The sequence below is a fragment of the Mus musculus genome, chromosome 2 (genome assembly GCF_000001635.26).
Source record: "Mus musculus strain C57BL/6J chromosome 2, GRCm38.p6 C57BL/6J".
Taxonomy (NCBI): domain Eukaryota; kingdom Metazoa; phylum Chordata; class Mammalia; order Rodentia; family Muridae; genus Mus; species Mus musculus.
In genome coordinates this window covers 78972194-78999829 of record NC_000068.7, presented here as the reverse complement: position 1 = coordinate 78999829, position 27636 = coordinate 78972194, and the positions used below count along the sequence as shown (strand labels likewise).

Below are 27636 nucleotides of genomic sequence, written 5' to 3'. Positions count from 1 at the left end.
TGCTGTATGAAGATAGTCTGCAGGTTACCAAAAGAGAATCATAAACACCAACCCAGCCGCAAAACCTTAGACCTACTATTTGTCCTGCCTGCAAAATATTCGAAGACAATGGTGGCACAGGACTTGTGGAAGTAGCCAACAAATATCTGATTTGATTTAAAGTCCATTCCATGTGATGGAACACGTAACTGAGATTGCTCGGGTGACTCAGAACCAGAGATAAGATAAACTAGAGAGCAAACACTGATCTAAACAAAAAAGCAATAAAATGACTCTTGGTGATGTTCTATTATACTACTAGAGCAGTGCCTTATTCAGGCAGTATCAGAGAGGCTTATTCTTGCAGGAGTTGGGGGCAGATGCAGACACTCACATCCAGATATTATGCAGAGAGGGGGTGTGGGGAGGGGAAGAGAGAGAGAGAGAGCTCTAAATGGGATGTACACCATTGGCTCAGAAAACACTTCAGAAAAGGAAGTAGAAAGAATGTAAGAGCCAGAGGGGATAGAGGACACCAGGGGAAAAAGTACCTCTGAATCTCTGAATGGACTGAGCAAGGCTCTTATGAACTCAAAAAGACCCAGTAAACACCAGACTGACGTGAGTCTGCATTACGCCTCCTGCATATATGCTAGAGCTTTTAGCTTAGTATTTTAGAAGTATGTGAATGAATGTGTCTCTGATTCTTGGGACTACTCTCTGGCCTCTTTTCATTTCTCATCAAACCTCCAAGTGATGCTTTTTGTTTTATATTATATTTCGTTTTGTCATATCTGGTTGTTATCTCTTTCTAATGAGAGACAGAAAGGGTGTGGATTCAGAGCAGAGGTAAGGTGGGGGAGGAACTAGGAGGGGTAGAATGGGGGGAAACTGTAATCAAGATATAATGTATGAGATAAGAATCTATTTTCAATGAAAGGAAAGACAAATTAGGTGGAGACTGATAGGGAAACCACCTAATGCTACCTCATGCGTGTGCGCGCGTGCGTGCATGCGCGCACACACACACACACACACACACACACACACACTAATGAATTTGTACACACATATACACTCACAGTGCATAGTCTAATGAAATGGTATATTGAAATACGGAAGGCTGGAAGAAGTTCTTGATTTAAAAAGAAAAGAAGCATTATTTCTCAGCATAAATCTAAAATCCCATCTTCCAGGGGCTGAATGGAGAGTCACCATGAGTTCCAGGCTACCCTGGGCTATGAAGCAAGTCTCTCTCATTTTAAAAAGGATAAAGAAAGAAAGAGAAGAAAGAAAGAAGAAAGAGAGGGAGGGAGGGAGGGAGGGAGGGAGGGAGGGAGGGAGGAAGGAAGGAAGGAAGTAAGGAAGGAAGGAAGGAAGGAAGGAAGGAAGGAAGGAAGAAAAAAACATAACATTTTGTGGATTTAAATAATCTATGGTCCTAATTAGACCGGAGCTATGAGTTTGAAGAAGAAAAAGCACAGAGCTCGCTAGCCCCCTCATCAGTCTTATCAAGGTGAAATATGTATGTGTGTGTATATATATATATATATATATATATATATATGTGTGTGTGTGTGTGTATAATATAATACTGTATACACACATATATATCCATGTATATACTATGCATATATACTATATATATTATATATGCCATATATATACTACCAACATGACACTGGATGTTGATGCCTTAATTACTGACTAGAATAGTATCTGTCAGATTTCTACCCTGTAAAGGAACTCTTTTAAAATGTTTTTCTTCATCTTGTAAAAAAAAATTAATCAAACATATGTGTTTGAAATATCTGTTTTTATTTTCTACAACAGATGAAAAAGACAGCTTGAAATGGCCACTGTGCAAGATGCTGCCTGGATATTCCTCCTTAAGCTGAGGTCATAACTTGCCAGAAATGAATTTTTTTCTTATCTATATCATTCCTCCTTAGTCTGGTATGTCTAGTGGCGATTTCCAACAGAAATGTCATTGTTTTTGTACAGTTTTGGGCAGAGCAGCAGTTTCACTGTGCCAGCTAACAAGTGATACAGGGCAGAGAGTCTGAGGCAAAAAACTAAAGAGCTTGGTGGGGGGTGGGGATGTAGGGGTTGGGGCATGGGGCATGGGGGAGTCAGGGGTGGGGGATGCAGGATGCAAAGTCAACTGTGAAGCCAAGTTAACAGGGGGTGAGGAAAAAATGTGTATCTAACAAAAGGGTGGGTATGGGAAAAGATGCAGTTTAGTAATAGGTGTGAATGGAACATAAATGCTCAAAGAAAAAGGTGTAAAGTCCGGTGAAAGATAAATTAGTCACATGTTCACGGCTGTGGTTCCTAAAAGAACTCTCACCAAGAAGATTAAGAAAATAAAATGAAGAAAGAAAGAAAGAAAGAAAGAAAGAAAGAAAGAAAGAAAGAAAGAAAGAAAGAAAGAATCACACCCCCAAATGGAAGAATTCCCACAACAATCACAAGTAATAAAGATCCTAAGATGCCAAGACCTGTATGTCCTTGTTGGGTTATGGCTGAGGACAACTTGGAATTCAAGTTAAACAGTTTTGATATCTTAGAATTCTGCTGTGTTTGGCTTAGAGTTGAACCAGGAAGAATGACAGTCAGCTTTTCTTCCCAAGGGCCAGACATTATGTCTAAGAGGGATGATAAAGCATTTGACATCAGCAAGCCGTGTGGGGTACGGGTCACAGGGTGGAGCTGATGGCGAACACTTCAAATATTCAAGGAGTTTCTTTTCCCTAGTTTACGACTGCCCTGTAATTTTCATTATTAATTAACTTCTTATATAGTCGCTTGTTGTTTCAGCTGAGGAAAAGCTATCATTTATTTTGTCTCTTCCATTTTTAGTTCACCCATCTGTATATTTATCCTTTCTACGCCACTCCTTCACTGTAGATTTGGAATAATAATCTGCTCATCACGAATGACTTCCGATGAAAAGTAAAACCACCTCATGGGTTTAATTAATGATCTTCAAGTGAGTTTCTCAAATGAACCTTTTGCTTCTTTAGAAGCCCTCAGTAATTACCCGAGAAACTTGAGCAGTCTGTGCCTGCGCACTCCTCGCTGCAAGGCTGGGCGAAAACCCATGGCTTTTTTTTTTTTCTTCCAGGAATCTATCATTCTGTTTTTCTCCATCCACTTCACTTTCTATAGAGATCAAAATTATCATATCTTCCCATTAGTTTTCTGAAGATCAGTGAGGAAGCTAGAAAATTATACAATATAATTATTTGATCTGCTTAAGGTTCCATTTCTTTTCATGTCATAAGCAGTAAAAAATTTGGAAGAGCTAATTAAGTAGAAATTGAGGATTTAGAATTCCCAAACAATTTTGTTCTCTTCAGGATAATGTTCATATTTCAGCGTAAGGCTGTGATCTGGCCGTTGCTACATTGTTTAGGCATCCTTACTCCAAGATAATATACCAACAAAGAAGAAAGGGCAGTCTGTGGAGCTTGTTGCTTTGATAGTGAGACCTGATTAGCCCCTTACAGACTCCACTGTACCAAACACCTCACAGGCATGCTACTCGGTCTCTGTTCCTCAGATCTGCAGGTCCTGACTCTTTGCTTTCTCTCTCAGTTAGCAGGGGGATAGGGAACCTTTTGAGTGTGTATAAAGAACTTCACTAAATGGCACTTGCTCGGCTTATAGAATTAATTTGAAGTACTCCTATCAGGAGTATGGGTTTAACTATCTCAGAGTATTGTCTTTCACTATCCAAAATCACAAGGAAAACAGTGTGTATAGAGTACAAGGCAAAACCATCATACCAACCAAGTGGAAGCAAGCACGGAGGCACAAGTAACACAACCAATCATGTGGCATCTTTGTGGTGTGTACGTATGTGTTTGTGACACCTTTGTGTGTGTATGTAGCTGAACTACCCTGAGAACAAACTTTTTAGAAGTATTCTTTCTTATCCTAAGCCTACAAAGGAAGCAGTTTGCCTTCATCTTTACAAGACTTCGTTGGAAACAGATGTTCATTTGCTCTGCAATTCATTAAATTTAAAAAAAATGGTTTGGTAATTTTTAAATTATGTATGACTGAATTTGAATTTGATCATCTATTCATTCTAGAATATATTCCCCTGTTTTACTGGATGGAAACCAAATGAATATAAATGATTCTTTGATAGTTAGTTTTAGTTTGTGTGTGTGTGTGTGTGTGTGTGTGTGTGTGTGTGTGAGAGAGAGAGAGAGAGAGAGAGAGAGAGAGAGAGAGAGAGAGAGAGAGAGAGAAGGCTTTGCTGTGTATCCCAGACTGGTCTCTTGGCCTTGACCTCACTATGTAGCCCTCACTGGCCTTGAATTCTCTGTGGTACCCCTTCTTTGGCACACTCAGTGCTGGGGATTATAGGTATATGCCATATGCTCATTGATAAATGATTATTCTAATCACACTTAAATGTGGTATAGTCAGAATAAGTAGCACAAGAGCAAGGCGCCTGGATTAGAATACAAACAGGAAGTCCCAAGTGCATTGCCTGTCTTTTCTACTTCCTCACAGAACCCAGGGAGTCTCTTACTCAATGCTAGTGTCATTCTTTGGCTAGATCACCTACCAGTCTCTGCTCAGCTCTTATACTTCTTTTCCTTTGTCTGTACTGGTTTTAAACAGAGATATGATGCCTGGGTAGAGTTTAAGCACTTTATATTTAGACCCTTTCTGATTTATTCTTTTTATTGATTTAAATCCTTGCAAATTTAGACACCATAGAAAACTACTATTTCCCTCATAATGGCCTCTTCAGTGTGTTTCGCAGTCTTTTGTGGAAAATAATGACATAATGATAGTGTTGTCAGACCTATATTTTCTACTTGATAAACTAGCAATTATATGATTAAAGCATTTTTTAGAAACCCACATTAAGTATATGATACTCTAGAAATCAGTCCATCATGTAATTACACAGTCAGGAGAGAAATAATTTACATGACTAAAAACCATCTGAAACACTATCTGTGAACAGGATGTGCGTTTTTAAATGGAGAATTAAGGAATATCAAATGGTTCTCTGTATAATGCACTTTTAATGTTAGGGCTATAACTTCTGTATTTTTAAAATTAGGTTTCAATTTTTGTTTTCTGTCATTAGTAACAGGAAACTATATCAAACTCTGCTGGAAATGTGCTGGATACATTAGGACAAAACACACAAATCTGATGATTTCTCTCCAAACGACAAACACTTCCAAAGAACAGAGACAGGCAGACGAGGCCTGGGTGTTGAAGCGTCTGTGACACACACCAACTTTGCAGCAACTTGATTTCAGTAGATCACGAAAGCAGATTTGATGACAAGAGCACGGACTTTCTTGAAGATCGAGCCATAGACCAGAGTGCCCACACTGTGGTCAGTGGGGGAGAGGTAAATACGTCCACACACAACATTTTTATTAGAAAAAAAGAATAGACATTAGCAGGCTGTACAGTGTGTCCAATCAGGACATAGTGTGAAGACTCCTCTTCAAGACCAAAATATGCTACCATTTCCCTTCACTGATTTACTCCAGTCTTTAAAGCCAATCACCATGCTTTCCACACTGTTATTTGAGGAAGATTCTATAAGTCAGAAGTCTCATCTTAGAATTCACCCTTCCAAGCATAATTCCATGAAGTCCTGTGAATTAGTATTGCCTAAAGAGGAAGCTTAGCTATATTAAGTAAGAATAACCAGTGTACCAATCCATGAATGTTATTTTACCATTTATGAGGATTTTGAAGAATAAAACATGTACAGACTCAGACTGGATTGCAGCAATAAATCATAAATCTCTTTACACAGAGAGAGGAGAGGCTGGAGAGATGCCTCAATAGAAAAGGGCATTTACTGTTCTTTCAGAGGGTCCAACTCTGGGTCTCAGCACCCCTGTTGGGCCACTCATAACCACCTGTATCTCCTGCAGTTTCGGGAGGTCAGATGGTGTTTCCTGGCTTCTATAGGGCCTACACATATCTGTGCATACACCTACACAGGTGTACCACATAAATAGGAATACTTTTGTTTTCTTAAAGAACACATTGAAAACCTATAAGAAGGGTCACTCTTTGGCAGGATTGGGAAGGATGTATGTGAATTACACATTGGCAAGGGAAGCAGAAGAGACTTTTACAGAGATCCTTATGTGTTCTGGTTATTGAATCACTTGCATGCTCTACTCAGAAATTATGTCATCTTTAAAAATTGCAAAAGAAAAAGAAGTGATATAGAGTAAATGCCCTCAGCTCTGAGGAGCTTAAGAATGAAAGTCATGCCTGGGTTCAAACCTCCTGTACCACAAAACATGAAGCTGTGTACCTCTTGTTGTAATGGCTTATTCCATTATAACTACAACCCCCCTAATGTCACTGATTTCTATGCTTTTGAACTCAAAATAAGCAAAAAAGCACAACACATTTTATATTAGAGGGATGGAAACCCAACTGAACAAAGCCAGCATGGGACATTCAGTTGGCCATGTCTAGTGATAAGAATGACAGTAAATACATTCCACTCTTCCTGCAAGATCCTGAGAGAAAGCCAGTCACCATCCACTTGAAGTAAAACTTACCTTAGGCTCAGTAATTTTCCCTGGGACAGACATCCTCAAAGGTCTTGTTATTCAAGCATTACAAGGAACTGAGAATGAAATCAAAAAAAGATAGAGTACAGCCATCCATACCAAGCTGAATCAATAAAGGTGTATGGTGTCATCTAATTCTTCCTCATTGATGCTACCTGGGCCATTCTGATTGTGACTAAAGAATACTTCAATCTGTCATTAAGACCATTTTAGGAACTGCTGATCTATCACTCCTTGTAATGTGATGTAGATGCCCTTGAGACACTTGATAAACCTGTAGATCACACCATAGTAACATCATCCCACATAGAATATCAGTGAGCAGAAGGTGGGACGGGGGACATCATGTAGCTTGTCATTAATTAAGAATGAAAGGCCTGTGTGAGGGTGAGCAGGACATCATCTCAGGCCTTGTGGGCTTGTGTCACTGTTATATGCCAGAGCCTTGGGGTTTTTCCTCAGAAAAACAGTAAAGGCTTCTACAGCTAAGCTGCAGATTCCACATCTACAAGGCTTAATCAACCTCAGAAAAAAATCTACACTGAGGGAGGAGCACAAACAGATATGTTTCTAAGTTTTTGTATGGAAGGGTGTTTATAATTTGCTTCTTCATTTCATCTTTAATGAAAAATTTAAAGGTCAAAAATGTTAAAAGAAAGAACTGCTGCATTTTGCAAAACAATATGTAGACATTTATTGCAACTTTTGAGCAGCCACCTGAGAATGTATGAACAAGATCTCCTGGAATTTTGATCTTACACAGCCATCCTCCAAGATGACCTGGGTTGATCTCAGCAGTTTACATTTGGAATAAATGAACTTGGAATAACTGACTTTTTCCCTCTATGCTACTGTATCTAACCATACATTTCTTATCTTGCTAACCGTGAGGGAGGTGATAAGTTTGTACATCAATAAAACATACTGTGGAAAAAATGAAAACCTGACCTGAACTTCAAAGCACACTGTACCTTTCCCTATTCAACTGGGAAACCAAAGGTGTCTTCTCTGAGTTCACTCTCCCTACATGTGGGGCAAATTTCAATACACACCAGCACTGGGGCCTTCAAAGTGAAAATGGGAGGCCCCAAAGCCATTTCTTTCCTATGTAATAAAACTCCATCATTTCTGCCATACCCATCATGATGATGCTATTTTAATTGTTTTACCATTGATATAGATGTTCTGCATTTATTGTTACTCCCAACAGCTAACATAAAAAACCCCAGAGGATTAAACTCAGTTTGAGATAATTTTTACAAGATATCTGTATTAATGTGATCTAAATAAGATATTCATTGCCAGCCTTAAAGCAACGAACAGTACTCATATGAAAATATAAAGTTGATATACACATGTGTGTGTATGTATGTATGTATGTATGTATGTATGTATCTTGATGGGCAAAGTTCTGTAAAGAACCATTATTTCTTTTTTCTCATTTTTTAATTTTTTTTTATTTTTGAGCCTATAATATACTCATTTCTTTCTTCATATCTCCCCCTCAAAAACCTCCCATATATCCATCTCTGCTTTTCTTCAAGTTCATGACTTCTTTTTTCTTAATTGTTATTGCATACATATATGGATATACATATATGTTTCTAAATATAGCCTGCTCAGTCTATGTAATCTTTCTTGTACACATATTTTTGGGGTCAACTGTTTTGCATTGGACAAGAAATTGGTGTTCTCTTCCCTGGTGAAGGCCACCTCTCTTGGAGTATTCCTCAGTTATTTATAGTTCTTTGGGTAGGATGGAGGCCCCATGTGCTATTTCCTGTTCACTTTGGCATGTCTGCTGGTGTTGTTCTTTCTCAGCTTGTGTTTAGATTATCATGTTGGGGAGATTTTACGGGTATAGTTTCTCAGAGTCCTTGGAAACAGTCCCCTGTTCAATGAATTTTTCTAAAATTTCACGGCAAAGTTTGCTGAAACAGAGCACTTTGCAACAAATGTTTTTAGCATTATTTAATGGAGCTCAGACCCTGCTTACATATGTGCACCCCAGAGTAGGCCACTCCCTAGTTGTAAGTAAATAAGAGGCTCTGTAATGACACTGCCAGTATAGAGTCAGAAAAGCTAGTGTCGGTCCCTGGCTTAGTTATCTGCTATCACTGAGAATGCTGCTTCTGCCTTAACAACTTTAGCATGGGAACTCTGATTTCTACCTTACAAGGCATTCAGAATTAAATTCCTTGTGCAAGCTGAAGCATCTAAGAATGCTATATAAATACAAGGCATTCATTTGATAATTACTAGTATCAAAACCATAGTGATGAACACAGTACTAAGCTTTGAAGTCTACCATTCTGGACACTATGATCCAGTGCCATCTCCCAGGTCGCCAGTGCCTGGGAGACTGAAGCAGGAGGATCACCAATTCAAGGCCTATCTTGGCTATATAGAAAGACCATGATTCAAAAAGTGTGGGTGAGGTAGGGGTGATGAAAGGGGGTGGATGAGAAAAAAAAAAGGAGGCAGGGAGAGGACAAAGGAAAAGAGCTCATTATATGGATTCAAAGAACTGTAAAGGCAATGCAAGAATAAGGTAGGCTATCATCTTCTCTTCCTTTATTATACTGTAACAAGTGTTCATCTTTTGTCCCTGTTTGGTAAGCAGAATGCAAAGTTGTTGATGGCTTTCTTCTAAAAAGAAAAGACAATACAATTGTTGAATTGTTCAACCCCGTGTGCATCTTGAACACATACAATCAACTCTATAACTTCAAACAAACAGTCTCCCATTTCCCAAGGAATAGAGTTGGGATAAGAGCCCACATCTCAGAAGACAGGTAGAAATGATTCATGAGTTATCTCAGGCTTAGAGTTAGTGTAATGTATAATACAAGGGACTTAGACATGCTGGCCAATTCTTTTACTTACTTGTAAAGTCCAAAAAGACCAGAGGCCATTCCAGAGTCCTCTTCTTTTATAAGCCTTGGTTTGCATTGCCTATCAAGATGTGACTTGAGTGACTGACTCCTATTCTCAAGTTGACTTTGGTCACCAAAACATCTAATGAAAGCTAAGAGGTCTTGTAACCATTATAATAATGATAATAGTGAGTTTATTCTAAATTCTCCCCCATGTGACCTGATTGCTTCACTCATCTTATTTTTTTAAATTGGATATTTTCTTTATTTACATTTCAAATGCTATCCCAAAAGTTCCCTATACCTCCGCCCCCCCCCACCCTGCTCCCCTACCCACCCACTCCCACTTCTTGACCCTGGCATTCCCCTGTACTGGGGCATATAAAGTTTGCAAGACCAAGAGGCCTCTCTTCCCAATGATGGCCGACTAGGCCATCTTCTGCTACATATGCAGCTAGGGACACAAGCTCTGGGGGTACTGGTTAGTTCATATTGTTCTTCCACCTATAGGGTTGCAGACCCCTTCAGCTCCTTGGGTACTTTCTCTAGCTCCTCCATTGGGGGCCCTGTGTTCCATCCTATAGATGACTGTGAGCATCCACTTCTGTATTTGCCAGGCACTGGCATAGCCTCACATGAGACAGCTATATCAGGGTCCTTTCAGCAAAATCTTGCTGGCATATGAGGAGAAAAATAATAGTACTTTTACAATCTCTATTTCATGCTAAGCATCACATTGAGCTGTAATGTGAAAGATATAATTGTACACTATCTGTGGGAAAGAAAAATAAAGCTTAACCAAAGTTATTACAGAGGAGGAAAAAGTTAAAATATAGCTATAAGGAGTGATCTCAATGAGAAAAAAAAAGTGCCAGAGGGATGTAACTTTAAGGGAAAAATCTAATTATAATGCTGAGGGAAAATCTGAGAGATGGATGACTGCCCTGAAGAGAAATTTCTAGTATAAACACAAAAGGGAGATAGGAGGGGAAATGGACCCTTGATGGGAGTGAAAGAGAGAAGGTGAGACTGATGCCCAGAAGGAGAGCCGGCAAGGATGATAGGAGCTGGTCCAGCAAGCCAAGCTCCCAGCCATCTAAGACAGACTAATCGTAAGAGCTGAAGAAGTGTAAGCATGGGCACTTGGTGAGTCTTGAGGAAATAAAGAGCCTTGATGATAACCTCTGCCTGGGAAAAGCAGTTTAAGGGGGAGTGTGGTAGTTTGAATAAAATCTCTGACCCATAATTGTTCCTGTCTGAAAGAATTACAGGGATGGAAATGGAGAGGAGCCTGAAAAAAAGAAGATTCAGCGACAGGTCCAAAGTGGGGTCCAGCTCATGAGGAGGTCCCAAGGCCTGACCCTATTACTGAGGCTATGGAGTGCTCACAAAAAGGGACCTAGCATGACTGCACTCTGGAAGACCCAACAAGCAGCTGAAAGAGTCAGATGCAGATATTTACACCCAACCAATGGACAGAAACAGCTGACCCCTATTGTTGAATTAGGGAAGGCTGAAAGAAGCTGAGAAAAAGGGTAATCCTATAGGAGGGATCTGCAGTCTCAATTAATCTGGACCCCCGAGATCTTTCAAACACTGGTCCACCAAACAGACAGCATACGCCAGCTGATATGAAGCCCCCAACACATACAGTAGAGGACATCTGGGTCTGTGTTTATTCAGAGATGTTGCACCTAACCCTCAAGAGACTGGAGGCCCCATGGAGTTTAGAGGTCAGGTGTGGGGGCGGGGGGAACATCTACAGGAAGACAGAAGGTTAGGGAGGAGGTATTGGATATGGAACAGTCGGAGGGTAGAAAGGAGGGGGGATAAAATATGAAGTGTAAAAAAAAAATAAATTAACTAAAAAGAAGCAAAAAAAAAAAATGTCCCCATAGGCTCATAGGAACTGGCACTATTAGGAGGTGTGGCCTTGTTGAAGTACTGTGGCTCTGTTGGAGGAAGTGTGTCTCAGTGACCTCCTGCTCTCTGAGGATCCAGAAGTTGGACTCTCAGGCACCTCTCCAGCACCACATCTGCTGCATGTCGCTAAGCTAGCATGCCAGCAGTGGACTAAAACTCTGAAAATGTAAGCCAGCCCCAATGCAATGTTTTTCTCTATGAGAGTTGCCATGGTCATGGTGTCTCTTCACAGCAATGGCAACCCTAAGACAAAGATTAAGAGTGATTGCACACAAGTCAGTCAGGAGGCTGCCTGCCTTCCACATGGCGACTGCAGCTCTGAGCACGGTAGCTGAGTGGGAGGTTTTACAGGTGCTTCAGAAACAGCTTGGCTCTCATGAAATACACTTTTCCCCTGTTGTTGCCCAGCAGCTCATTCATATAAAGGCACTTTCCTTTTGGAATATTCTAAAGAATCCTAGTAAAGGTTAATGGTGGGTAAAATGGTGGATTCCACACACATTTAAATTCATGAGGGAACAGTCAAAATGCCAATTCCTCAAATAATTGGTATTATTTCCCTCCAGGTGAAAGTCCTTGTTCAGTACTGCTATAAAACAACACTGGAAATTTTTCCATCGAAACACATTTTTACTAGGAAAATGGTACAGATAAATACCATTTATACCAAATTAGGTTAAAAAGTGGCAAAACTATGGAACTCAAGCTAAAGGAGGAGAAAATACATGCATGGACTCCAGAGAAGTCTAGATAACACATCTTATAATAATTCTAAAATCACCAATGTCCTTGACTTTAGTATCTGCTGGACCAGAGCCACTGCCTTGGGGGCACTGGCCGCCATGCTTTGACCGCTCAGCAACTGTGGTTTTGTGATGGCCAAGGCATTGCCTTATGATATCACAGCAACTGAGCAAAGCTCATGTGTGCACACAGAGGCACAGATACCAACATCCCTAAACAGGCTAAGTGCATACATACATCTCGCAGAACTAGACATAAAAGGAATGCCTCCCTGCCACAAACAGGCACATAAGACATCCCTTAGAATTTCCTCTAAGGTAAATCTTTCTCTCCCAAAAGGAAAAAAAAAAATTAGATCACTGGCAGCCTGAGTCTCTCCGAGTAGAAGTGAGACATTAATTTCAATCGTGAACATTGAGAAGTTATTGCACGGCAGGGATTTCCAATTACATATGCAGAACCAGAACTCTGCCTTGTCATTTGGCTGCCAGTATCCATGGGTGAGCTGCGTAACACTCCTCTGTCATGTAGCTCATGTGAGAAGAGAATTCTGCTGTTCCAAGAAATGGCACTCATCTTGGAGACCTGCCCAGTTACACAAAAGAGCATAATTTCCACATTATCCCCGGGCATTCTGTCTGAGATGATAAGTGTGTGATAGCTTTACATGTAAATTATAGATGCAATGCTCCTAAGGAAAGCCACACTGGCCGACCGCTCTTGGGTGGCAGCAGTAGAGGGAAACAAAATCAATTTGTTCTTTAATTTTTATGAAATGATAGCTAAGCCCTCCTATGATAATCAAAAGACACTAGGAGGGTTAGACGGTAGATAGGGCAATTGCATGGTGATTATCTATAGGGCAGGACTAGAACTGAAAACCCATGTGGAACTGATGCAGGCTTAGTCACTATCTTGTCACAGATTATTTCATTACTTGGATTTTAAGTCCTTCACAGTTTGAACCTAGTATTTATCTGATTTTCCTCAGCGACTATATATACTATATATATTTTCAAATAATATGCATGCATACCATACACTAACAGAAATACACTCGCACTTGCAAAAGAGAGAGGAATGAAATACATTTTCTCTATTTGGTGGCAAACCTCCATATGTAATATAAACTGTGTGCCAGACTTGAGGTTAACCTGCAAGAAAATATTATGTGGTTTTCTGCTAAAGGTTAGCAAGTCTTTCAATAGGAGTCAAAATGTGGCTTTCCTTTCTGGTTGTCAGTACCATTTGGAGGATTTCTCCTTAGCTTATTAAGTTCAACCATATTTCAAATGGAAGATAATGAGAACTAGGAAACAAAGGTGGACAATATTTCCTATTTCTCAAACATGTACTTTATCCAGGAATTACTCATATCCAACCCTTAGGAAAACTTAATCTCTACATTTCAATCTTTATTATAAAGCAAAGAAAACTGGGATTCCTGCAACAGAGCCCACATACAAAGAAAGAGAATCTTTCTTCTTGCCCCCTTACTTACCTCTAAGTGTATTAGGTATCCATAAGGGAGTGATAGGATAGACTGGATCAGAGTACTGTGATGGGAGAGCCCACATTAGGTAAGGGGGATGGAGTGTGTGCAAAGAATGGCATTGATTGACAGCCTAAAACTTATTCTTCGTCTAAGGGAGATTGTAAGTGTATCTGAAACACTAGCCAAGAGATTTTACTACACCAGCCCTCCAGGCCAGAAACTTCAGACAGCACTTGAGTTATGATATTTGCATTTAGATTTTCTACTTTGCAGTGGGGGCAGCTAGACACATGTCTAGCAGAAACAGTGCTTCAGGTTTTGAAAGTGTATCTCTTCTGGTGGCATGTGACATGATACTCTAACTCAATTTTGTACAATAGCCACATTGGCTCTACAGATTTCCAAATTACTTAGCAAGGACACTCAGTCATTCAGTTGGATTGGATGAGCATCCAGTCTTATGACATTTTTAGTTTACAATGTTATGGGGGTGGGGAGGATATTGCTTCATCCTAAATTGGTAACCCTTTGAATTTCTTATATTTGACAAGATGATCCTATAAAATCTGTCATATCATCACTCTTATGCTGAAAACTTCCTAACATATTTGTGTTGACTGTTTTATGTCAACTTGACACAAGATAGAGTCATTTTCGACAAAGGAACCTGAGTTAAGAAGATGCCCACCAGATTAGCCTTTGGGAAAGTCTAGCAGTGCTCTTACTTGATTAATGACTAATGTAGAAGCGCCCAGCCCGTTGTGCTTAGTGTCATCCCTTGGATGGTGGTCCTGTGTGCTATAAAAAATAAGGACAAGCAAGTCACGAGGATCAAGACAGTAAGCATCACTCCTCCACTGCATCTGCATCAGCTTCTGCCTCCAGATTCTTACCCTACTTGAGTCCCTGCCTGTCCCCCTTCAGTGAGAGACTATGCTACGGAACTGTATGCTGAAATAAACCCTTCCCTCTCTATGTTGAGTTGGTTATATTGTTTTGTCACAGCAATACAAACCTAACTGAGATACCAACTTATGTCATAGAGTAAAAGCCCGAGTGCGCAAAATGCTGCATAAAGCCTGCACAAGGATGATAATTGGTAATTTTGGTTTTAACTTCAAAATGTAAACTTCACAAGCACATATCTATCTCTTTGTCTTACTACTATATTCCCACCACAAGATTAGCATCAGGCATCTGTAACTGCAGGACACTTCATGGGAAAGCAGTACACCATGGTAACACCATCAGCAACCTGAACCTGGTGAACAGTGCAGTAGAGAAGGGAAGGAGGCAAGGGAAGCCACAGTTGCTTCACCTCTCAAGTTTTCAGAAAGGGTCATCTTATTCAAGATGGCAGGTTAAAGCTATCATGGGCAAAGTTAACAAGGATTAGTCCCTAGTTACTTAGTTATGGATAGCACAACCTCTACTGAAAGAAAGAAGGGGCCAAGAACATAGATCCTAAACTATGACAAACACAGAAGTTCAGACACCAAATCTAACAGTTTTAGTGTAACAGTTTTAGATGAGTTAATCTCTGAATCCACTTCCCAACAAGACAGGTGACCATGTAATAGAAGACAAAGAATCAGCACAAAGGAACTGATAGCAACTTAGTTGTGGTCCTGGGTACCAGAGGTTTTCCACAGAGATCTCTGGCCAGACCTGGTGCGAGGGTTCCAGCGAAGGGAAAATGAGTGCGGGCAGGGAGGGAAAGTCGCTTCCTTGCTTCCACTGTGCCAGTTGGCTCCACCTCCATCTCTGCCTCACCATAATTCCATGCCACCTTGCACTGAGTCCGGTCAGGCTGGGCCTAGGAGAAGCTGACTAGCCAGTGAAGAGTGTGGCATGGCCTCAGGCAGCGCTTCAGGAAAGCAGATTTGTTTCGAAGTGTTACAGCTCTTATGATAAAAGGCTCAGACAATGGAGTAGTACTTCTCTTTGGCTTGGACTGAGAGTTTGGGGAAACCTTATTTGCATGTGGGAGGGCTTGGTGCAGCTACTAAGATGCCACATACCTCTCTGCAGAAGGGGCTGTGGGAGGCTGTAGCAAGGTTCAGGAGGCGTGGCTAAACTCCTGCTGTACCATGCAGGTGGAAATCTCCACCCACCAGGGCTCTGGGGGTTCCAGACCTATGCTCGACCAGGGACCAGGCTATCTGTGCACAGCCCAGCACCCCACACTTAGTAGTTGTGCTTTGAAAAATTCTTAATATTACATAAGAGCTGAATAATATTGGTTACTAAATGTTTGGCAAACCCCAGAATCTTGACAGTTTTATATATGAAGACAGCATTTTATCTTTTTAAATATTTATTTGCAAACATTTATAGGATGCAGAATGATAATTTAATACATGTTTAATGATCAACTCAAGTGTCTTGGGACCCCATTATCCAACTTCCTCCTATCTCTACTCCCTTACCCAGCCTTCCCAGCTTCTATTAATCACTACTAAACATTTTGAATGAATTTTTAAACATCCACATGTGAGATGGAATATTCTGTAGTTGTCTTTCTGTGTGTGATTTGTTTCATTTACCATAAGATCTGCTAGTTCCATCCATTTTGCTGCAAGTGATAATATGACATTACCTCTCTCTCTCTCTCTCTCTCTCTCTCTCTCTCTCTCTCTCTCTCTCTCTCTCATTTGAGACAAGGCCTTATCTTTTGGTGCAGAATGTCAATCTCCTTGCCCATGCCTCCTGAATTATAGGATATGCATTACTATGTAGTTTTTTTCAATGTTCATTTACTATTTCACTGTCTTCTGTTTATTTTTTTTTTTCATTTCATGCCATGCACTCATACAAGTAGATTCCATATCTTAGTGACTGTCACTAGCACAGCAATAGACATAAGCATGCAGGTGTTTCACTAATATGTCGATGCCTTTTCCATTGGCTATGTACCTAAAGAAGAGTAGCAGGATTATTGAGAGACATTAGTGTTCAGAGTAGGCTTACAGGTTCTCCAAGGGATGTTCTATCTCATATGTTCCTCTAACAAGTGTATGACAATTCCCCTTTTTCTATAGTGTCTATTAATAGTCTTTTCCCATATTTAATTGGATTATTTAGGGGTTTGTAATGGGCTTTTGAAAGTTTCCGGATACTTTGGAAATGAGTTACCTGAACAACTTCTAAAGTTCTTTCATTGTGAAAATTGTCTTTTTGCTGTTTCTTTCACTGAATAAATGCCCTGCAGTTTGCTATAATTTCCTTTGTCTATTTCTACTTTTGTTTCCTGTTCTTTGGGGGGGGGGGTGTCTTAGAAAATCTGCTGCCCATAATTATACGTTGAATTATTCTGCATTTTTAAATCTTATTTGTTAAAGAATTTAAGGTTTTAAGTTTAGATTTACTTATTTTGAGCTGATTTTTTACAAGGTAAGAGAAGGAAATAAAATGTAAATTATCTGCAGATATGCATATGAATATCAAGTTTGCCAAGCACCACTTGTTGAAAAAACTGTATTTTCATGCTCTGCCTGTCTCTGTAGTGTGTTTTTTGTCACATTTGTCAAAAATAAGTCAGCAATAAGTGCACAGGGCTACTTCTGGACACTCTATCTTGTCACAATGGTGTGTGTGTCTGCTTTTATACCAATACCATTAGATTTGATAACTTTGCCCTTATGCTTTATTTTGAAAGGTCCTCAAAAATGAAAGGTAAAAATTTGGTTTTCTCCAGAGTATTACCTCTTAAAATCAAATCTCTTGTTTGCTCTTCAGTCATAGAGGTTTGCTAGGTACTTTAAAAAGTTATTTATTTTATGTGTATGAGTACACTGAAGGTATCATCAGACACACCAGAAGATAGCATTGGATCACATTCTAGATGGTTGTAAGCCACCATGTGGTTGCTGGGAATTGAACTCAGGACTTCTAGAAGAGTAGTCGATGCTCTTAACCTTTGAGCCATTTCTCTAGCCCAAGGTTTGGTACTTTTAAGAAAGTAACATTGAAAAATTTCTAGCCCTAGAAAAATCATCTCAAATGTAATTTTATCTCATTTTTATTACATTTAACTCTGTGTGTGTGTGTGTGTGTGTGTGTGTGTGTACCACTGTATACACGTATACAAGTCAAATTGTAGAATTTGGTTCATTGGTTCCCTACTTCTCCCCATGTAGATAAAGGCCATGAGGTTTGATGGCAAGCACCCTCAAAGCCATTTTACTGGCCACAAAAAGTGATTTTTAACTCAAATATATCCTTCTTTTGTATGATAGAGTATTAAATATCTATAGGTAGCAGGCAGCTGCAAATACTAGATAAATAGTAGTGAGCAAAAATCATAGAAGCCAGCATAATAACAGTTTTGAGACCTATAAGACAACAAACTAAAGTTGGGAAGAAATCAGTTTCTGAGAACATAAGAAGCAGGCAGTAGGAGTGCAAGTAACATGAAAGGCTTAGCAACATGGGAGAGCTAATGAGGCTTCCGCTTGTTATTTAGGTAAGATCTGGACGATAAGATAGGTTGGGTTGTAGCACAAACTCAAAGAAAAACACTTTATTTGGTGACAAGATTTTTAACGCTGGAAACAGTTCATTATTTCCTAGAAAATAGTGAGGCCATGTTAAGAGAAGAATCAAAAACAAAACAAAATAAAAAACCATAAATTACCCAGGATATGATGATTAGCTCTTTCATACCTTGTAAGACATTGGAAGGAGTGGATATTTTTATTTATTTGAAACAAGAAGTATTATTAAAGACTTTCAAGAAAGCCTGATTTAACCTGCTTTACACATTTAGGGGCTCCCAGATGCTTGGCATGATGGATGGCTATGGTAGAGGACAGAAGAAAGCAATGCAAGAAAGGGGGAAATCTGTTAGGAGATGGGGTAATTTCAGTGAACGAGGACCGCTCTCATTATAGACTGGGATCACAGAAATGAGAGGAAGCAAAGGAAAAAGGATTGATGGTTTAACTCTTTATTTTACCTGAAAGGTGTGGCTTAGATCCTGATAGAGAAGGGGAAAATCAAAAGGTACTTCTAGATGTCAAGTGCAAGCAAGTGTGTGCTTGGCGATGCCATATACTGAGAGGGTGAAGAAAGAAAAAAGTTTCCAGAAGGGGAAGAACTCTATTTTGGATGCATTAACTTGAAAGTTGACTGTGAGTCACCAAATGGAAATTTCCTGAGACTAACTAGAGAGAATTAGTTCACAGCCCCCAAAAGAGGCCCCACAAAGGTAGCAGAGGGAACAGGAAGTTTCTAGCTACTATGAGTTGAAGAGATGACCTTTAGACTCTAGATAAATTAAGAAATCCATGCTGGACTGTAGCTCAGTTGGTAAAGTACTTGCCTAGCATGCATAGTGTCTCAGAGTTTATCCCCAGTACCTAAACTAAGGATAGAAGCACACTTGGAAAGTGGCTCAAGGCCATCACTGGCTACCTAATGAGTCAAGCAGTCAGGCACTTTTCTTTAGTACTAAGCAGAACACTGCTCATCATACACATCCAGGGAGACAAAATCTGGAGAAATTAGAGAGAATAGTTTCACATTTTAACATTAAGAGAGAAAATTACCCAACTCAAAAAAAATGACAGATGATTTGAGCATGCATGTTTCTTAAAATGAATACAGACAAAATTGACAGCATCGTTTGTTACTAATACATTCAAGTTAGAACGACTGAATGTAACAATACACACACATTTTTATAATTAAAATATTGACCATGCTAATAGTCTGCCGGATGGCAACAAAGAGCTTTCAAATACAGCTGTCAGGAATGAAAATGGTACAGCTACACTAGAGGAAAAAAAAATGTTAGGCAAATTCTTAAAATTTATAACCTAAAGAATGTTAAGGCTGTTATGTGACGTAACCCTCCTAGTCCTAGGTTTTTACCTAGGACAGATCAAAATACATAGCCATAGAATGAACTGTTTGTACATCAGTGGCCATATCAGCTGTACGTAGGACAGCCCTAAGCTAGAACCCACACAAATGCCCGCTGGCTGGTGAGTAAATATTTGAAGTGTCACGGGATCCTACCTCCCCGCAACCACAGCAGCAATTCACTGACAAAGGCAGCTGCACAGAGACTCAAAAGAACTAGGCCAAATTTCACAGAAAAAAAGACCTGGGCAAAAGTGTGCCATTCACAAGGGAGTGGAAAGAACCTAAAAACAATAGGAAGCATGAGGAGACTTAGTGTTGACTGTATTCATTGTTCTGCTTGAGGTAATGGTCCCATGTGTGAGCACACATGCCAGAGCCTAGCAAGTGCACATTAAAACATACACAGTGCATTATATCTCCACCATTCTCCACTCGACTCTGTGAGAAATGAAAGGAAGTTGAGAAGCAGGAAAGATCATTTGTTACTCACGGATTGAACAGAGTAAACACATTAGTTTTGAAAGGTTCAGAAATATAAATCTGACCACCAATATCATAAAGGGGGTATTTGGAACCTTGGGAGGGAATGAAGCCAATCAGAGAAGGGTTGGCATGAAGAGAGATGAAGATTCGGGGTGGGTCGGAAATCACCATCAAATCAAGCTGTAAAGTGAAGACAGTGGTGATAAACACTCTGGCTTTTATATGTTGCTTCAATCTAAAAATCAGAGCTGAAGCACTTGATGACCAGTTAGGTAATGCAGTAAGCATGCAAATCACTTAGCATCATTTGTGACTGATTTTTTTTTTAAAAAATATTTGTTCCTAGCTCTAAGAACATTGTTACTGATTCTAATTTACAAATACTATCTTTTTCCCATGTTCATATTTAGAAAACTCCCATTCAAAATGGTCTATCACTGTGAAAAGATGTGTTTCCTGAAGCTGTAATACACGCTGACTTACCTGACATTAAATTGGCAGCATCGTGCATGCTGTGCATCGCCGACTGAGCACAGAATACAAATCACCACAGAGAGGAGGAGAGAAAACCCCTCATTTGAACAGGTGTTTAGGAGACATACACCAGCAGATCCTAAGTTAAACATACTAAAGCTCAAAGATAAATTTTTTCCTTCAGGCTTAAGGTAAAGTATTTCAAGTGGCTGAGTTAATTCTCTATTTCGAATAATCTTCTCTGTTTGTTGTTTGCCTTTGTAAGACAAAAGCCCAGAAACCTTGTTAATATTACAGAATCATTTCAGATTAAGTCTCTTCGTGTTTATAATGCCAAATAACATTTTACTAGAAAGATTTCATGAGTCCCTTTCCTTGCTCAGACTGCCCACTCTGCCCTCAGCCCTATACCAAATGCTTGCACACGTGTGGTTAGTGGTGGCTCTCTCCTCTTTCAGCCTCCAGCGCTACTGCTTTCCAGAAGTCTCTCCCAAAGCCCACCATGAAACCCCCCACATTCCCTGTAACTTAAGTTTGTTCAACATTTGGCGCTGCCTGGGGTCTATTTTTTTCCAATAGTCTTCCCCATGCTTGCCCCTTCCCTCCTCCTTCCCTCCCTCCCTCCTCCCTGCCTCCCTCCCCTCCTTCCCTCATTCCTTCTTTTAGAATAGGATAGCAATCCTGGATAGGATACTCTCTCCTTCTGTTTGCTGACTATGTACATTCTAGGGCAATTGCGAATTTGCCTATTTCTATTTTCCACCTAGTTCCTTCTCAACCCTCTTCCTAGTACTGGTATCACCACCTGTGGTTTTAGCTCCCAAACTATATTTCATATAAACTAGTATTTATATGAAATGAAGACACCCCTGGGAACAAACCACACTACCTACCAAGCTCCATTTATTGGCTAGTTTCTATTGGACCTGCATGACTAGGGTTCATCTCTTATGCTTCTTATGCTAAGAAGGTATGTTTGTTCAACAAGAAAGAAATACACTGGCAGAATATAAGTCCTCCAAATAAAGTTATGATATGATGATCGGTTCGAGTTTGTAACAAGTTTATTTGAGGGGTACTTTTCATTGAAATGTGCATCAACTTGTGGTTGGCAGTCATGGGCCAGTGTAGAAAAGCTGGGGGAAATGACATTTGAGAGTGGAATCTTACCAAGTATGAACTTGCTTGGTCTGAAGCCAGGAACTCAGCATTCATCTCATGTTAGCTTCCTGTACAGCTTAAAGTAAATTAAAGTAAGCTGTGTGACCAAAATCACAGAACTATGCTGAAGTCTTGCCTTGTGCCTCATGTTTGTGACACTTTGCTGTTGCAGAGGAAACCAATTTACAATGCTGACCTTTAAAGTATAGACTTCCTGGTTAAGATCCAAGTTTTAACTACACTTAGTTTTTTTTGTTTGTTTTTTGTTTTTGTTTTGTTTTGTTTTGTTTGAAAAATTTTAACTGGATACTTTGTTTATTTAAATTTCAAATGTTATTCCCCTTTCCCAGTTTTCCCTCTGCAAACCTCCTATCCCATCCCCCCTTACTCTGCTTCTATGAGGCGCTCCTCCACCTACCCACTTTAGTGGCTGGGGAATCAAGAGGGGTTAGAAATGCTTTGTCCTTGTAAATGCTTGTTATGGAAGGATATGTCTTCTCTCTCTCTTCAGAGCACCAGGATTAGTCACTCGTTAGGTTCTTAATCTAGATCACTTTATAACTAATAAAGCATGCATCCTCTATGGCCGTGCATTATATAACCATTTAGCCTTCACAAAGTAACAGTCTTAAAAAAAAATCAGGAATTCTCAGGAAGAGGGTTGAGAAGGAATGCTTTCTTTGCATTTTTTTCACACAAAATGTAAACACACATAGCTGTAGTGATCTGAAACTGTATGTAAACCTCCATTTTTAAATTTCTACTGAGGTATCTCATGCTAGCAGGAAGTGAAGAGGGCATGTTTGAGTGTAGATGGAGAGAGAGAAATTGCCGAAGTGGTTGGGATTAAGTGGTGACAGAGAAATGGAATGTGTCTTCAAGTTTCTCTAATGTGTTAGATAACAAATATACACATCAGATCATAGAACAACAAAAGGTTTCTTAAACATAGACGCTTTTAAACTATATACTATTATATGTCTAGTTTTAAAAGATTTCCACACTCAACTGTAAAGACCATTTCCAGTAACAAGCATATGTTTCTTAATCTTTGCTCTCGGTGATGCTTTTCATAACTGAAAGCCCTTAGTGGGCATTCCCAACGAAACCACCCTAATTACCCTCCTGTTACAATTCTCTTGGCATTTTCTTATATTTGTCAAATAGCAGATACCATCAGTACACATGCACGGTTTAAAGAGAAACCCATTCTCTTCAGTATTTGATAAAGTCTTACTCGAAACGAATCCACATTCATGGGGTTTTATTCTGTGAATAGAATAAGATAAGTCTCAAAGGGAATACTTACAAGGACAAGGCTGGTTGGTTGACATGTATAAAATGCATTATCTTTAACCAGCTGTCCATCAATATCTTCCCAGCACATGATCAGAATCTCTTAACACAGGACAAGGAAGGGCCTGCTACAGACTTTATTTAAATAACTGAAAGATTCTCTAGCTGGGACCCAAGGAGTGCAAAATGAAAGGACATTGTTGGTGATCACTAGATTTTTTTTTTCCTAACACTTATTTTCTCTACTAAGATCGAAGTGCTAATAAGATTGAAGATGACTGGTGTTTAACGTTTGAAGATATTATGAAAGAGTAAACATAAGTAGACTTTGCTACTAAGCAAAACTTTACAGTACCAGAGCAAAACCCTAGACTCTATGTTTTTTTAAATTAATTCGCTTTAAAAAAATGTCTATTCAAGAGTTATAGAGTTGAGGTCTAATATCTATACTGACTTTTTCAGAACACACTCAAATTATAATCACAAATTCATAATGAAAGCAAGTTTCGCCTCTACTTAACAGGCACAAACTTGCCCCTTGAGTCTTAATAGTGTAGATTTTCAGCATGCTGACATGATTCCAGAACTCTCATTTTGAAACAGTACTGCCAACACATGCATACAAATACAACCATTTTGTAGGCACTGGACTTAAAGATACACGCCAGCCTGTGAAAGAGTCACCACGGTCTGATGGTGCCGGGTCCCTTCAATTCTAATGAAAACAAATCAAAGGTTAATGAAGAAGAGGGGTGTCTCTGTTCACATTTCTTGAAGCACCCCAATTCATATAATCAAATGACTGTTCCCCTAAACAATTGACTGTCAAAGCCCAGATTTTATCATGAAGGGAAAGAATTACAAACCACTAGAATTTTGGTGCTGTTTAATAATTAGTACATATGCATGTTAGAACTGCAAAATTCTTTTGCTGCTTTAATTTTTAACTCCCTCCCCTCATTTATACTGTGCACATTATGTATTTTTTTAAAAAAATATTTTAAAAATTGGAATTATAATAATTTTGGATGTGGAAAATTATTCAACCGCACCCCACCCCAGCCCAGAAAATAAAATCTCGATTTATTTTTAAAGAGCCTATGGCTCAAACACCCTTTTTATCTCCTAGAAGAAAATAATGTTAAACTAATTTCATAATGCCTCAAGTGGATTAGGACATGAGCGGCTCCAGTGTACTGTTCTTTCTAGGTTATGCCACTGATACTTATCACTAAAATAGTAGTAAGCTAGAAGTCCTATAATATCTGCATTGTAGCATAACCACTGTATCTTCACAAATCAAAAATCATTCCGAAATGTTTATCACTCTTTCAGGAAGCTTAAAGGTCAAAGCAGTTTTCTAAATTATTCTATTTAAAGTGCAGACAGCTGCCTAAAAGTCACCGCCAGCAGCACCAATCAGCATCCAGCGTCAAGGAACAAGAGTTGGAACAAAATATAACCAAGACTAGTGAATGTGTTAAAAGAAAGAAAGAAGGAAAGAAGGAAAGAAGGAAAGGAAGGAAGAAAGTAAGGAAGGAAGGAAGGAAGGAAGGAAGAAAGAAAGAAAGAAAGAAAGAAAGAAAGAAAGAAAGAAAGAAAGAAAGAAAGAAAGAAAGAAAGAAAGAAAGAAAGAAAATTCAAGTAACCAGAAGCTAAGATAAAAGGGGACAGATTTTTAAACATGAAATATGTGTTTTCTGCCATAAGTTATATCATTTTGCCATTGATCTTGCCTCTTTCTTCTCACGTGCCTTAGACAATGCCACTTCACTTTCAGAAGTTAGTGGAGGACAATACTCTGGACTCAGTGTTTTCTTCCTGGCTGTCCTCTACCATGTCCTACAACTCCCCTGAGCTCAGGGCAAAGTGGAAGACTCCCTTTCTCAGAGGGGCTTCCTCCTCTCTGCCTGATCTGGGGAGCCAGATTAACACATCCTCTACCTGAGGAATGTCACATAGTCCTTGGCAAAGTGACAGGTTCAACTTCCTCCAGATAAGAACCTGCTCTGCAAGCACCTGGGATTCAGAGAGTGCCTCTCCATGCAAATGAGGTGTTCCCAGAACCTTAAGCTTCAGCCAATGAAACTTCACCCTAAGAAGAACGCTTCCCCATTCTCCAAGGTTCTTATACAGCCCTTGATTTACCCCAGAAAAAAAAAACTATATTCACTATATTCACAAGCCATTTCACTGAATATCCTCTAAAAAGGTTGTAAGGCTAAAACTCCCAGAGAAGGCTTTCTCCCTCCTGCAGTCCCAGCTGGACCTGGATCCTGCATGCCCCACCTGTCCTGGGTTTGGGATCACCCTGTGACACACCAGCCTGGACACTATAAGAGAGGAAGAAGAATTCAGGACCACAGGAAGGAAGCAAAAGAGGAAAAATGGGAAGTGCATAGAAAAAGGTATTGACAGCCGGACAATCAACTCAGAGTTAAAGTTAAAAGAATAATAGGCATAAATACCTATTCAAGTCTAGGTGGCCTCTCACAGAAGGGGAAAAAAGATATAGGAAAAAAAAGCTATAGAAACTAACTTCTGCCATTCTCTTTTTGTGAAGCACTAGTGTAAAACACTCTTTAAACAAAACAAAACAAAACAACAACAACAACAACAAAAAACTATGCCTTAAATCAAATCATCCTCAAAATGCAACTCTTAGACTTCATCAGAGATGTTTGTGTCATAGATAATGATTACATCAGAAATTAACAACTGGTCAGTGAGCCAAGAACAAGTGTGTGTGGACCTTGTTCACAAATGGGACAACTACATCACACGCCTTCCATGTAAGTCTCAGGAACAACTGCAGAAGAGTTGCAGAGATATTGTAAGAGTCAGAACTTGGGAAGGACTGGAGCCAATCAGTCAACGTTCAAACCAGAGGAGAGATGCGCTCATGAGCTGCCACTCATAATTGAGTTGCTATTGACAATTGATGGCTTCTGGGGGAGAGAGAGTCAGTTTTCTTTAAGGGTGTGGCCCCTGATTGGTTGACCACACTCTAGTGCATAGGCCTACACCCATGAGTACATGAGCAGTGCAAACTTTTTTTTTTTTGGTATTTTCTTCATTTACATTTCCAATAGTCCCCCATACCCTCCTCCCCCACCCCCCTACCCACCCACTCCCACTTTTTGGCCCTGGCGTTCCCCTGTACTGAGGCATATAAAGTTTGCAAGACCAAAGGGCCTCTCTTTCCACTGATGGCCAACTAGGCCATCTTCTGATACATATTCAGCTAGAGACACGAGCTCGGGGGGGGGGGGGGTACTGGTTAGTTCATATTGTTGTTCCACCTATAGGGTTGCAGATCCCTTTAGCTCCTTGGGTACTTTCTCTAGCTCCTCCATTGGGGGCTCTGTGATCCATCCAATAGCTGACTGTGAACATCCACTTCTGTGTTTGCTAGGCCCCGGCATAGTCTCACAAGAGACAGGAGCAGCACAAACTTTAAAAAGCAAGCAACAACAACAATAAAAAAGATGAAAGCAGTGAAGTGTTGTAGGTAGAGCAGGATTGAGAAGAATTCGAGGGAAGAATCAGGTGTGAACATGACTAAAGTACATTGTATTATGGAATTCTCAAAAATGATAAAATATTATATTACAAATGAAAAAATAGCAATGTCTACAGTATATTTAAGTCTTAACTATGTGTGTGTGGTAGGGCGATATATATATTTTAAAAGCCAGGGGTTTTTTTTTTTTGTTTTTTGTTTTGTTTTCTTTCTTTTTTTTTTAACTTTCTGCATCTCAGGATTAAAGATGAGTTACTCAAATGAAACAATATGAAGGGGGGCCACGATGAGGAGTAGTCAATCAAACCAGTGGTATTCTTTAGCCATCATTTGGATTTTAAAATTCTGACATCCGTCCTTCAAAACACAGAGCACTTCCTCAGTCTAGACAGCAGAGACTGCTTCCATCTCTCAGAGGACACTCAGGAACCCTAAGAGCTGTCTCAAGACACTGACATCGTAAGTGATGCTTCAAACCAAGGCCTACATGTCCCCTCTCACCGCCACTCCCACCCCCAACCCCAACCCCATGGGCAATGTGCTTCTATCCTGAGCCAAAGCTCTCGCCAGATTCTACTTGAAGCTACGTTCTTCCCTGTTTTCTTTTTCACTTACCTTGTGAAGTCTCATCCCCTAGACATTGGCAGTGGCTTTGGGTGTTGGTTGAAGAGAGAGGAGCAGTTAGGATGGTGGTTTCCTGTAAAGCAGGCAATTCAACACAGCTCAGTTCAGGTCACCTAATACTCAAACCGAGAAGTCGGCAACAGGGCAAGGTCGGGGCTGATGAACTTTTTCTTTGTTTCTGCACATGCAGCGGAACACCAGACTGAGTTTCTTTATAGTCACTTTTCAAAAACTATTTTCCAGCTTACATATCTTTTCTGGTCGCCTTCTTTCTGTAAATTATCTGGAGTCACTATTTTCACCCCCTCATAACCAAATGAACAGTTTATTGAAAGGATGGTTTTAACTAGGAATGATAACTATTTTTTGACCTGGAGACTTCAAAAATATCCTCATCCAGAAAAAGATAGGGGAAATCTTTGGTTCTTGTGTTTGTTACTTAAATGAAAGAGAAGGGAAGGGTGTTGTTTTTCTTACTCAGATGAGAAAAAAAAATATGCTGAGCTTAATGAGTTAAAAAGCTCCATTCAATTCTAAAATTCTATGTGCCACTCTCATTGAGAGGATTTGGGACACTAGGATTTAGGTTTTTAGTCCCTTCTA

At 39.7% G+C, this 27636-nt stretch overlaps 1 long non-coding RNA gene across 1 annotated transcript in view; it reads right to left on the bottom strand.

Moving 5' to 3' along the window:
• The window catches only part of Gm37004, a 39166-nt gene extending 11925 nt beyond the window's left edge, over window positions 1-27241 (bottom strand). The window contains exon 1 of the long non-coding RNA XR_003953863.1: window positions 27025-27241. This is a non-coding gene — a long non-coding RNA (predicted gene, 37004). The remainder of the gene's footprint in view (window positions 1-27024) is intronic.
• Between the last annotated feature and the right edge of the window lie 395 nt (window positions 27242-27636).